General features: G+C 36.4%; 1 protein-coding gene and 1 non-coding gene across 4 annotated transcripts in view; one reads left to right on the top strand and one right to left on the bottom strand.

Moving 5' to 3' along the window:
* Positions 1–14,302, top strand: part of SATB2 (SATB homeobox 2) — a 190,775-nt gene that overhangs the window by 99,715 nt on the left and 76,758 nt on the right. The window lies entirely within an intron of this gene.
* Positions 12,784–12,868, bottom strand: TRNAQ-UUG (transfer RNA glutamine (anticodon UUG)). The gene has a single exon. It is a non-coding gene; the product is annotated as a tRNA-Gln (tRNA).

Here is a 14,302-nt window from a genome sequence, read left to right as displayed (position 1 = left end):
CAGATGTTTAGAAAACTATGGGTGGTTGTCCAGCGTCTCTAGCATGACAGTACATTAATCACAATACTGTCATGCAAGAGATGCCCAGAATGGCTGACATTTGGTGAAAAAGAAACGGTAGAGCATGAATAGGTGTGGGGTTGATGATAGTATCAAACATTAGGAAATAAACAAAGATTTTTTTTTGGATCTGGTTATAGGGAACATTTATGTTATAATGAAAAATAAGGTTGGGACCTTACCTTGGGGAACTCTGTAAGTTCCACTGATGTATATTGAGACTTGGTGAAAACTTTTCAGCAAGGGAGTGATATGGTGAAAATGAGGATTTAAAAAAGAAATTCCTTTAGGGGAGCCTGGGTGCTCAGTTGCTTAAGTGTCTGACTCTTGATATCAACTCAGGTCATGATCCCAGGGTTGTGAAATTGAATTGCTTAGCATGGAGCCTGCTTGGGATTCTCTCTCTTCCTCTCTCTATCTACCTCTCTCCTGCTCACACTTTATGTCTCTCTCAAAATAAATAAATAAACTTAAAAAAAAAAAAAAAGAGAAATTCTTTTAGAATTCATCTAAAACTATGTGTGGGGGTAAGTGTGTATATATACACACACACATACATACATACATACATACATACACACACACACACACACCCACACACACCAATATAAGTTGAGGTTGCTGGTACTTTAGTGAAAGTTGATGAACTAGGGAGAAATATCCACTGGGCCATTCAAGATGTGGAACCAGCTGACCAAAGGACAGGACTAAAGAATAAATTTTGAAGCTAATTTTTTTGACAGGATAGTTAAAACACCACCAAAAGAACATTCTCTAAAAAAGAGAATGAGAACAGGAGGGGATTGGAAGGTTTGAGAGGAAAATAGCCATGGCTTAAGAAGATAGGAAGAAAGTGAGATTTCATGGAAGCCAAGGCAAGATGGGTTAATAGTAGGGAAATATTATCACGGATGCCAGGAGGAGAAGGAAAGACGTATTTGGAGGTTCTTAGCTTTGGCAAAAGGGGGATCGTAATGACATTGGAGAGAGCTATTTCTTTGTAGTGTGATAACAAGGGAATATATATGCATCTAAGCAGGGAAGGTGGCATAGAAATGAGAACAGATACTGACTTAGGAAAGGATATAAAAGTAGCTAACGACAGCATTGGGATTAAGTGTAGCATACACTCCCCACCTCCTCTCCAGTACTCAGGAGAAAGAGGATGGACCCAGTGGAGGCCAAAGGCTCTGGAGAAGAAGAAGAGTGATAAGCGAGAGTTTACAAACTAGGAAGGGATAGGGTCTGCAGCACAGTGGATACTTTGCCCTTGAAAGAAAGAGAAATAGCCGTGTCTTCTTTAGAATCTGAAGGAAAGGAAAGGAGATGAACAAGAAGACAGGTTTTGGAGATGGAGTGAGGGGTAAAGAATGAGGTGGGTCATCCCATAGGTAGCTGTTGTGATTAACCAGCAGTAAAAGAGAGAATGGCTGGGATGGGGATTGGTTAGGAGAATGCCTGAAATAGGTTCTGGAGCAACCATATTTTGGCAACAATGGTAGCATAGGGAGCTGAATGAGGTGACAAAGTTAGGGGTTTATAGTGGCTCAGGTCTTCACTTCTTACTTTTTCCTTTTGGTATGCTTTAGATTTCTCAGAGCTTCAGATTTCCATTTGTCTTGCCCTGAAACAAAATGAGAAACTCAAAAACAAAGATAGATCTGATGGTGCTTAACGAGGAATCTACAGTTGGGAAGTGAGTTTTTGTATGTAGACCAGGAAGTGTCTAGCTGATTAAAATCTGATATGATTGTGATGACATCATCTTATTTGGGGGAAATCAGTGGGTTAGAATCAGAGAATTCTCTGGTTTCTAGATCAATTAAATAAAAAGTATTTGTTTTTCCTTGGATGATTTACAAAGTTAAAAGCTGAAAAGCACTTATTAAGTTCACAAGGTACTCAAAGCTAAGTACAAGTACTATGTAAGATATTAGGTCTAACATGATCATTGCCTGTGCTAGACATTTTACTAGCTATTCACCTGACTGATGATAGTCATTCATTTCACCTTTTGCAGGAATTTGAGATTATCTAACATAGGAATCCTGAACTCCCAAGGGAATAGACAAATTTGAACTCATAGAATATAAGTCAGTCTATGTGTTCTAACATTGGGCCCTCCAAGATGTCATCTTTCTAAGTTCCATGTTTTATAGTAATTTTGACTTACTTTTGAATAATCCCCTATTAGACCAAAAGTTTTTCGAAAGAACACTTCAGGGACACATCCATTTTGTGCCCTCCTCAAAAGCCTTGTGAACATAGGACTTTGAACATTGTAGGTATTTATTTTGGTAAATGGTAATAGAATTAAATTTAATATATGAACTTATTTGAACTTATACATTTAAAACAGTTTTATTTTTACACATAACGATATTGTGACTACTCTTCCTTGCTGTCTAATGTCTTGATTGAGAGAAAAAAGACAATCTTTGCCTTTAATTCATATTATAGATGTCCTTAGCAAATTAGTAATAGGTTAAAATCATTCCTTTTTTCCCTGTTAATTAGTTACTGAGCTAAAGATTTAGCGATAGTCAATTTCACTGAAAGAGACAGTAACACCTTTGTTAAGTAAAAATTAGGGACCTACAAAATGCATCCCTTTAAGGTTTTTCCAACTAGTTTATTAAATATTTTCCTTAAAATAATGACCTAAAATATTTAAGTCCTGTAAAACCGAACAGAATAGCCAATGGAAAAGAAAGAATTATGGGTTTATTGTTTCTTTGATTAACTTTCCTTTAATAGTCTGGATGAAAGAATTAATACACATAGAATGCCAACTGGCAACGGTAGAATGCTCCTAAACAATGATGTTAAATTTCTGAAATGCAATTTTTTTTCTATCATGCTGAATTCACCTTTGAGATTATAGTTTCAGACTAAAGAATAAAAACAAATAGATAAAACTTGCTTTAACCTGTACAGAAAGTTACGGAAATACACAAAATGACTAATGTTATCAAACTATGATAAAGCATTATTTGAAACCAAAAGGGACACTAGTATTCAGATGGGGAGGGGGGTGCTGAGATCACAGTAGGGGTAGAGGTGGAATAATGCTCACTTTTTCCATGGAACATAATAGGTCCTCTGAGCTTTTTTTGCAAAAACACAGAGGTGTCCGGCTTCAAGTGCTTTATGGTAGATATATATGTTTTTGTGGATCTTAATATGATGGAAAAAGGAAGTTGATAATAAGGGGAAAATACACCTAAGAAAACCAGTCATATGGTATTATCACAATGCCGGCTGGCTGGTATACTTCGCTTATGGGGCTGGAAGCATTTTCCTTCCAAGCCTTGTTTTATTAGGAGTTAACAAGTTGGCTCTGAATATTGCTCTAGGCAGAGACTTTGCAAGCAAGTTCTCAACCCAGAGACAGATTCTCTTTAACAAATTTAGAGAAAAACAAATCTTTAACTTTTGTAGTCCTAAAAGACTTAGCTTTTTGGGTTTTTTTTTCCTTTTACCCTTCGGTCTTTTCAAACTCGTAATATTTTTCTTTAATTATATTTAGTGAACTCTTCTGGTAATAGTTTTTTTTTTTAATGGTGTGGGATTTATATTTGATATGTATAAAATATTAGCTTTAGCTCTAGAAATCATGTCTGTGTTAACAGAGAATGGATCTTAGATAACAAATTGACTTTGAACCTCAGTTATTGACTAGGATAGAATAAATCAGAAATATTTTCAGTGATTGGGCATATATTTATTATTGGCACATGAGATGCTGTTATGGTTTGTCAGGGAAATTAGTGTTATACCTTTTTTTAAAAACAATTTAACTCAGTGAAGAAAGACTTTGGGTGGACAGTAACATTTGATTAGTGATAATATGTAATCCACCTCAGAGAGAAGAATCAAAGTACATAGCAAGCTGAACCATATTATATTGCTATTTTTATAGATTGAAATTAGATATTGTCAATTTCATATAGTTCAATCATACAGGAATTTATTGTGATTGCTTGGGATTCTCAGGTTATTACCTATATTATATGTGTGTGCATACTCCCTTTTACTTCTTGTTGCTTACATGTTTCAAAGAAATATTTCATATTTATAGAGGTTATAAAGAGTACTTGACAAAGCTCTCAATTGTGTGATCCTGTCTTTTATCAGTCAGCTGGGAGTCCATACTGATGACACTCATTTTAGGACAAAGCTTTTTTGGCTGCAAGAAAAATAAAAGAACAAAAGAATTGCAGATTCATGAAAATAAATATGAGTATGATTTATATTATTGTGTATATATGTGTGTATATATATATATATGTATATCACTAGAATAAATTGCTAATGATAACATTGAGGTTGAATGGAACTATGTTTTATCATCAAATAGAAATGCATTTTAAATTGTAAGCAGATGTTACAGGCCCTTGTGTGTAACAAACAGTTAAATTATCTGAAGCGAATCTATAGGTTGAATATGTAAAACTAATATTATTCAGTACTGTATCTCTAGGGGCTGGAATCATTTCTGGCACATAATAGTTGATTAGTAAGTACTTATGAATTAAAACAATAAACAAGTGTGAATAATCCTGTCTTAGTGATTAGCTACTTCAATTGTAGAGAAATCAGTGATTTCATCACTTTTTAGAACTGACCCACCTTTTCAGTCTGTCACATTAGAAGGGTGTACAAGACATGTAGTGGAGGCATCAGGTTGTACCCTTACCATTCAGATAGCCTGTCCATCTTCATGTCACCGATGGTTGTGCATGCCTTGTGCATGTATGCGTGCACATACTAATAGAGAAGTGGGACTTCTCTGTAGGAAAGTAGATTTGCCCTGACTCAAACCCTAAAATTAATAATAACCACATACCCCAAGTTGGGCCTTTTAGCATAAGCTGTGGAACAAAGGCGTTAAGGTCCTAAAGACAGGTTTGAATTGGAGTCTTCCTTTAGTAGGTACGTGATATGCTTTTTTTCTGAACTTCAGCTTCTTCAGTAAAGTGATCATAATAATATCTATGTCATACTGTTGTGAGAGTTTAATGACAATGATATGTGCAGGGCTTAGGTCAGTGCCTCAGCTACCATATAAAAGGTAGGGCTTCATGCTACCTGAAATGCAACTATGTTGTAAAAGAGGTATATGACCAAGACAGATATGAGAATGTCTGCACTTATAATAAGCATTTTTCTATAAAGAAAGTTTATTTAAAAGTATTTGTGACATATTTAGGCCCTGAGAATTTCTTTGAATTATGCAGAAAAAGAGAAAAAACTAGGTTTTATCACTCATGTGGTTTGTTTATTATGCTTATGAGGCTTAGAGCCAACAGCTGTAATCATTTTGAATATTTATCTACATTTGGACAGCTATTTGACCTTGAACAAATTATAGGAACTCTCTGATATTAGATGGGATCATTGTCTTTAAAATTGAGCTCCAAGTTTTGGGGGCTAAGAGGTTGAAGAGCCAGGAACTTGGGGTGGGGGTTTGGAAATCCAAGACAGTGATATATTCAGGAATATCTTTTGTCCACTCTCCCCAAGGTTTGGGTACCAATCAGAAATTATTAACTTTATTGGCAACATTTCTACCAAGAGTGTCAGAAGCTAACCTGTGTCATATATTTATAGAATCACCTCTAGAGTATTTTCTGAATTGAAGGAGTCACAGAGAAATTCTGCTATTCCCTCCACCCCGCTTTCTTTGGTTGATATTCTTCTACTCAGGGTTTTTAGGAGAGGTTCTAGGGAATACTAGAGTGTTATCTTATTAGGGAATCCATTAGCACTCATTCATGCTAATCCGTTTACATTTGCATAAGCATCTTAATGGTTTAAGGAAAAAATCCATAGGCGAAAAATTCCAGAAGTTTCTCAGTGCAAAGCCTTTTACCCAATTCATTGCATGCTTTGTAAGTATGGACAGACCCCAGGAGTTATTTCACAAAAGCAACTATGTTAAGGTTTGCATTAAAACACAAGGTTCATAGTTCTGGAAATTTTAATCAATCTTTTAAGCAGTATTGGTATATAAACCTGCAGGAGCAATATTACATCAACCGATAGTGTCACTACATAAACTGATATTATTCTTGTTGCAATGGGGAGTTTGGCAAAGAGACATGTCTTAGGAAAGTCTTAAATTCTTACCATAAAGAGTCAAGAAGCAGAAGCAAACATTATGAGAAAGAGAATTGTTTTGAAAATCCTAGCAGCAATTCTCTTTAAGACACTATTTGGTAAGTAACCTGGAAGGCTGGTTTAAAACCAATTTGCAGATAATCCTCCCTGTTTTACAGATAATCTCAAAATCACCCAGAAAGTTAGAACCCAGGCCTTAAAAAGTCCCAATTTGCTCCAACACCTATCCTATGCCATCTTTGCTGTGATTGGCAGGCATCTGATGTATGCTGATCAGACATTTCTCCTTTGGCTTTTAAATTTTCAGTATATTTTGGGGGCATTTAGTCATGGAGTAGATTTTGAGTATTGAAATTTTACTAAGTTTACTTTACATAGCATCTATAGCAAATAGACCTAATGAAATCCAACTGAGAAAAGCAGTAAACTAAAGAGGAAAAATTATGGGTTTTGTTTGTTTGTTTTTAAGTTTGGACATTTTTGATGCCTACTCATTCCCTGGGAAATACAAATAAGACATCAAATATTTGCTTTTTAAAAATACTGTAGGACATACATTTTCCTTCTTTCTTTTGGTTGAAGTAAATGTAACGTATACATTTAGAGCATATTTTATTCCTTAAGTTTTAAAAAATTTTTTATTTATATTAACTTTTGAAACTTAAAACTGTATTTATGTAGCATTTCTATAAGTTTAATTTCAAGAGTTGTGAGATTATATCATTTTATTTCCCATATATTTTTCTACATCCTAATTTGAAGGCCAGAATAAGAACTATTGAACCTCATTTGGAGAAACTGAATAGCAACATATCCCAGTGTATACTGTGTGAGGCATGTGATTCTATATTGATAATGAATTCTTTTCTTTTCTTTTCTTTTCTTTTCTTTTCTTTTCTTTTCTTTTCTTTTCTTTTTATTTATTTCTAGGAGAGAGAGAGACAGCGTGAGCAGGGAAGGGTCAGAGAGAGAGGGAGTCACAGACTCTGAAACAGGCTCCAGGCTCTGAGCTGGCAGTCAGCACAGAGCCCGATGTGGGGCTCAAACCCACGAACCGCGAGATCATGACCTAAGCGAAAGTAGGACGCTTAACCGACTAAGCCACCGAGGCACCCCTGAATTCTTTTAAATTATAGGATTTCTTTCTAAAAGTAGTATGATGTCACATGACATAGTGACTTGAAAAAAAGAAAAGATTGCAGTTCTTTAGGTGACCTTTCAGAAACAGATGTTTGTCAGAGTGTCTTAATCAGGGAGTTTTGAAATGGGAAGCTTGATCTGTTAATCATAATTATACAGATATTTTCTGAAATTTACAATAGTGCTTTGACAAAGATCTTTCACATAGATACTGATCATCTAAACTTTGCTGATACAATTCTGAGGCAATATTTTTCCTATGGTAAGACTGAGATCCAGAGAATCTCCAACTTGCCCCACAAGGAGGCCCCACAGCTAATAAGAGGTATGGAGCTGAGTACAGCTTTCTAATACCAGGTCCAATCATTGCTTCTTCAGTATAACATTTATCATCAACCAAACTAAAGATTTATCACAGATAATTTTTTTAATGTTTGTTTATTTTTGAGAGAGAGAGACAGAGACAGAGCGTGAGTGGGGGAGGGGCAGAGAGAGGGAAACAGAATCTGAAGCAGGCTCCAGGCTCTGAGCTGTCACCATAGAGCCTGAGGTGGGTTTTGAACCTACAAACTGAGATCATCCCCTGAGCCAAAGTTGGATGCCTAACCAACTGACCCACCCAGGTGCCCCAGATATATATATTTTTTAATGCTTATACATTTATAATAGAGTGAATGTTAAGTAAGGTTAGAGGCAAAAATAGGACAGCAGACTGACAGTTAATAAGTGTCTGGTATAGCCTCAAAGACAGCAATGTAAAAGCAAAGACAACATAGAACAGTGAGTCTCAAACTTTAGCATACATAAAAATTCCCCATTTCAAAAGACAGTCAATACAAAGATGATATAGATGTTGATGCTTAAACTTTAGTGTACATAAGAATCATTGGAGAGATTCTGATTTGGAGCTCATGAATTTGTATTTCTAGCAGTCTTCCAGGTGATATTGATTTTGATGGTTCAAGGACTATACTCTATCTGACAGCATAGACCTGAAATATACGATGTACATAAAATATAAGTACATATCAGGGATTTGTTATAATTAAATACTTGACTTCCTGGATGTAATGCAAAATTGCTTGAAATAAAATGAGATTTTTGTGGAGTGCCTGTGTGACTCAGTTGGTTAAGCGTCAGACTTCAGCTCAGGTTATGGCATCATGGTTCATGAGTTCAACCCCCTCATTGGACTCTGTGCTAGGCTCAGAGCTTGGAGCCTGCTTCGGATCTGTATCTCCCTTTCTCTCTGCCCTTCCCCTACTCACATTCTCTCTCTCTTTCTCTCTCTCTCTCAAAAATAAACATTAAAAAAAATGAGATTTTTGCACCGAATATCTTTTAATTGTAATGCAGATTATTCCCTGGGAGGAGTGTGACTTTCTAGTATGAACAACCAGTCACAGCCAGCAATCATTGTCACTAAATAGCAACTGGTCATTAGGTGCTCTTGGTTAGAACATCTGTGAACTTGGGAGGCTTTAGAAGACCCTGCAGTTTTAAAGTAGGGCTACAAAGACCTTTCCTACTTCAGAGTTAAATGGAATCCCAGAAGTTCAGAGAGTGGTTAGATAATGGTTTCCCATTCCCTAAAGTTTTCACTCTGTCCCAGAAAGCTCAGAGGAATCTTTAAGATATCCTGGAACTCTGAGTTCCTCAGAAACCTGAGCTGACTCCAGATCTGAACTGTTCACCTGCAAGGCCCCTGGACTGAGACCCTTTCCCAGAGATTAGAAGAGCTACAGAAAGCCTCGAAGCTACTAGGCGTAGAAATATTTCAGCCCCACTTGCCTTGACAGTTCCTCAAGCCACATCCTACTTGGAAACTTGAACTTGAAAGTGGAGATATCATTCCTTCCCAGGAATACAGATCACCTTTAGGACTTTGGCAACAGTAGAATCAAATTCGTTGTGAATTAAATTGCAACTCTGATTCAAAGCCCTAGAGGTTGTGTGTTTTATGTCCCTTTAATAAGTAAGCATTTTGGCTCTATTGAGAAGATTTTTGGTTGTGAATGCGAACATTGCTTTCATCATCAGAGGCAGGACTATCATTTATCCTTCACTTCTTTTAAGGATTTTTGTTCCACACCTAAATATTGCAGAGACTGAGATGGACCTTCAGACCCAACATGTTGTCTTTGAAGTTGGTTTAGTTTGATACAGACTTAATATTATGTTTCCTATTAGAGTAAAAAACAAAACACAAAATCACACACTGCTGTTAGGTCTACACCTCACCCATTGTGATTACTTTCAAATAAATTTAAAAAGAAAGGAAGAGAAGGACTCATGCTCTGTCTCTCTCTGTCTCTCCAAAATAATGTTAAAAAACACTAAAAAAAAAAAAAGGAAGGAAGAGAAAGAAAAGTAGAAGGGGAAGGAGGGAAGAAAGAAAAGGAAGGAAGAGGGGAAAAGAAGGGGGGAGGAAGGAAGGAAGGGAGAGAAATAGAAAAGAAATAATGAATGCCTAAGCCCAGTTTTTATTTCTTTTTTAAAAATGTCTAAAATTGTGAAGTTTTATTTTTTTACAAATACTTTATTGTCAAGTTGGTTTCCATATAACACCCAGTGCTCATCCCCACAAGTGCCCTCCTCCATGCCCATCCCCCCTCCCCCTCCACACACCCATCAGTCTTCAGTTTGTTCTCAGCATTCAAGAGTCCCTCATGGTTTGCCTCTCTCCTTCTCCCCCACTATTTCCCCCCTTCTTCTTCTCCCCCCTCGGTCTTCCGTTAAGTTCCTCCTAATCCCCCTATATGTGCAAACATATGGTATTTGTCCTTCTCTGTCTGACTTATTTCGCTCAGCATAACACCCTCAAATTCCATCCATGTTGCTATGCATGGCCAGATTTCATTCTTTCTCATTGCCATGTAGTATTCCATCGTATAGATAAACCACATCTTCTTGATCTATTCGTCCATTGATGGACACCTTGGCTCTTTCCATATTTTGGCTATTGTGGAGAGTGCTGCTGTGAACATTGGGGTACATGTGCTCCTATGCATCAGCACTCCTGAATCCCTTGGGTAAATTCCTAGCAGTTAAACCCAGTTTTTAGATGGAGTCTTGTACATTGTGATGCTCCTCTGACCTTTTTAAGCATTTGTCTTTCACCTGCTGTGGCTTTGGAGGCTAAAATATTATTATGATATTATTTTTATGAGAGTGGTAGCAGAAAAAAATGAAAAAGTTTTTCAAATTTAGCAAAATCTATACAAGTTGTACCGAGACCATAAACTGTTCTGGTCAGTGGAGATGTACCCTTTGGTAAGTCTTGATGAGTATTTGATTTTTAAGCATTCTTAAAAGTGAGGATGATGATATTTTTCTTTCTTTCTTTTTTTCAATGTTTATTTATTTATTTGAGAGAGACAGAGGGAGACACAGAATCTGAAGCCGGCTCCATGCTCTGAGCTGTCAGCACAGAACCCCACAAGGGGCTCGAACTCATAAACTGTAAGATCATGACCTGAGCCGAAGTCAGAGGCTCAACTGACTGAGCCACCCAGGCTGCCCTTTTTTTATTTCTTCCCTGGCTTTTATTTGTAGAGCTGTCAGGGACTGAAAAACATTGACAAAGTTTCTTCATTTGACCACACTTTACTTAGTCTTCTAAATCTTCTCCATGGCCTGTCTGTGCACTTCCTAGTAAAATCCAGTTTGAGCAAGAACCCTGTTGAGTCAGTTCAACCTGAAACCCCACCCTTGATGTCTGATCACCCCTCGATATCTGATTGGGTTTCTCATCTTCTATCATCTCCCTCAGGTGATGTTTGAACACCTTGGCCTGTTTTTAGCAAAGAATCAGGTTAAATTAGTTTAGTCAGAACTTCCCTTACTTCTCATGTTTCCTCTTAGTAATTTTCCATCCATCGATCCCCACCTTGCTCTTTGACTATAAATTCCCATGTGTTGATGCTGTTTCAGGGGTTGAGCCACTTCTCTCTCCCCCAGCATAAAATCCCATTGCTGGTGTCCCTTTACCTATTGTGATGGTCCTGGATAAAGTCTGCCTCACCGTCTTTAATGAGTGCCATTGAGTATTTTTTTTTTCTTTTACAAGTTAAGGGGTATCTTTTGTCTTATGAGCAAAATTTTAAGACTGTAGGCAGTGTCTATTTTTCAGAAATGTTTCCTTTGGTGTTTATTGTGTTATGCAAATTGAATTAGTTGCCAATGCTTGAAAATTATGCACGATCATGCAATAATCCATATTTTCCATTTTCTTGAAAAAAAATCTGAAGAAATGACAATGTGAGAAAAACAAAACCTAGCTGAGGCAAGGTAGTGTCTGCTTCCTTTGGACTGTGCAGGCTTTCTCATACTCCCCCTAGTACCTCCGCTTCTGGCTTCTCTGGCTGTTTTTCTCTACCTGGAGGTGTAGACACTTGCCTTTGCAATTCCTTCATTATGGTTTTCTAAGTAGTTAGTACTTCATGGTGTTACTACATGTATAAGGACACTTCCACAGTCCCGTTTTTAACTATATGAATGTCTAAGGATCTGAGAACTCATAAGAAAAGGAATATACTGTGTATAACCTTGAAAGACTATGGAGTGACATTATTCAGATCGTTACTGCACCAGTTCATACAGGTTTCTTGGAGCCCTGACGTTAATGCTTAATTGTGTGCAAATTATAACTAGATCTGTCAATGGAGCTTTTTATTAATAATGTGATTTAGATATATTTCCAGAAAGTAACTCACTCAAAGGTAATTAAGCCATTGAAAAAAGAAAATACTGAAATTTTGGAAAATTAGCTTTTGGTTAAAGAATGCATGCTGTAAGAGGATGGTTCTGTATTTAAGTAGAAAAAGAAATGGAAAACACTTTTACTCCTTAAGTACCTGAGCACATAATTTAGTATTTGAATTTGCCTTTGTTTGGGCTGAATTCAAAAGGAATTAAACAAAAATGAACCAAGTGTCTACTAGGGGCCAAGTATTTCTGTCCATAAAGTATAATTTTACTCTAGAAACAGTCCATGGTCCCTGTAATTCTTGAAGGAATCATAACAGTAATTCCTGTCCTGCGCAAACTGTGTTAGATTACCTTTTGAAGTATTTCAACCATTTGCTTGGTTTGGTTTTAAGACTGTATGCCTTAAAGTTTTATTAATACAATGGCTGAAAAATGTTTGCGTTTAAAGGATGAGATTAACATAATTTGCTCACCTTGAACCTTGTGAAGGAAAGATGAATACAATGATATGAATTACATTTAAAGGATTAAGTTACAAATGGAGACTTTAAGCAAGTCTGAGGTAAACTTTACTTATTTAGGGGTCCATAGGAAAGTTAGGCATTCAATTTGCCTTTTAAAAAAATTTTTTTTTCGTTTTATTTATTTCTGAGAGAGAGAGAGAGACAACGTGAGCAGGGGAGGGTCAGAGAGAGAGGGAGACACAGAATCTGAAACAGTCTCCAGGCTCTGAGCTAGCTGTCAGCACAGAGCCTGACGTGGGGCTCGAACCCACGAATCGTGAGATCATGACCTGAGCCAAAGTCAGGCGCTTAACCAACTGAGCCACCCAGGCACCTTCACTTTGCCTTTTTAAGCAAAAATAAATACTGTATATGTGCGAATATAAGGTGATCCCAAGACACTAATGTTTATTTCTCAAATGAGAAGTTTTGAATATATAAAATAGCGATTAGACATATGGATAATGGTCAAATATTTACTTACATTTTAATGTATTAACTTCCACATGTGTATTTTAAAATCACATATTACATAGAATATTAATTAGAAATATTACTTTTCTCCATCCTTAAAGTTCTTGTGCTTTGGCACGCATGTCCCTGTCATTACAGGACCCCATCTTTGGAGTCGCCCAGTTTTCTAGCGTACACCATTTCTGCTAAAGCTTTATTTTGAGACTTAGTACTTTTTTGATAAAAATATGATTCTGACACTGTAAACCAGATACCAGACTACAGCACCATTTACATAATAGTGGGACAGTTATTTTAAAAATTTGTCCTATGGGTGACTACTTTTGATCTCCAGGATGTGACTACCTGAAGTAGTGTTCTTTAAAGTCTAGTAGTCATTTGCATGATCATATCCAACATTTGCAACTGTAAGAAATAATTACTATATCTGTTTAAAATTTTTACTTTAAAAAACAGATATTGTTAAGTTACATCTGCAAGGATTTAAAACTAGGAATGATGGAGGCTGTTTCAGCCTAAATGTGTTTTCTCCAAACAAAGCTTTGTTTTACATAATAATGTAATACAGAGATTTAGACAAGGATTTAACTATGAGATGATTTGCTCTTTCCTGGGAAATATTCTTGGGGAAGGAAAAAATTCTCGTGCTTGAACATATATGATACTTTTACTTCTGCCTTTCAAGGTTATTCCTTAAGTTTTCACTAGTAAAGTGTAATAAGATGTAATAGGGTAGATATCCTGGGGATGGGGGGAGAAGCATCTTATTTAATGGAAAGTCAAGAAGGTGTTATAAATATTGTGAGTTTTTTTCTTATCCTGGTGCATATCACAATCATTAACATATTCAATTTTTAAAGACCTATTCCTATAACAAAGAGAGCGAGTAGATAAAAGGATATATTACGTGGTACACATTGTCTATGAATGTTCCCATAGTTGTATAGTACTTATTGTGTGAGATTTTTATTAGGAGGTAGCAGTTAATTTGGCAGGAGATGTTGTCCTTGTCATTTCCTGATAACCATGAACTACACCATTAACCACAAACTACAGAAGATGAGAACAGCTGGTGTTTTTATAACAGAGGGTGATGAGGGAGATGAGAGAGCTTGGGAATATGAGAGGATTTAGAATTTATCATGCTTAGTGGTTTCTGTCTTAGTTATTCAATAAAATGCCTGCTTTTAAGAACTGAAGAAAAATGAAGTGGTAAATATTATTACTTTCATATCACCTATGAAAAAATCTATTATAATACTTTGCAAGGAAGGAAAACTCACTTTTACTCC

The sequence above is a fragment of the Crocuta crocuta genome, unplaced genomic scaffold, assembly GCF_008692635.1.
Source record: "Crocuta crocuta isolate KB4526 unplaced genomic scaffold, BGI_CrCroc_1.0 scaffold564, whole genome shotgun sequence".
Taxonomy (NCBI): Eukaryota; Metazoa; Chordata; class Mammalia; order Carnivora; family Hyaenidae; genus Crocuta; species Crocuta crocuta.
The sequence above is the reverse complement of the archived record's forward strand: the minus strand, read 5'-3'. Positions and strand labels throughout refer to the sequence as shown.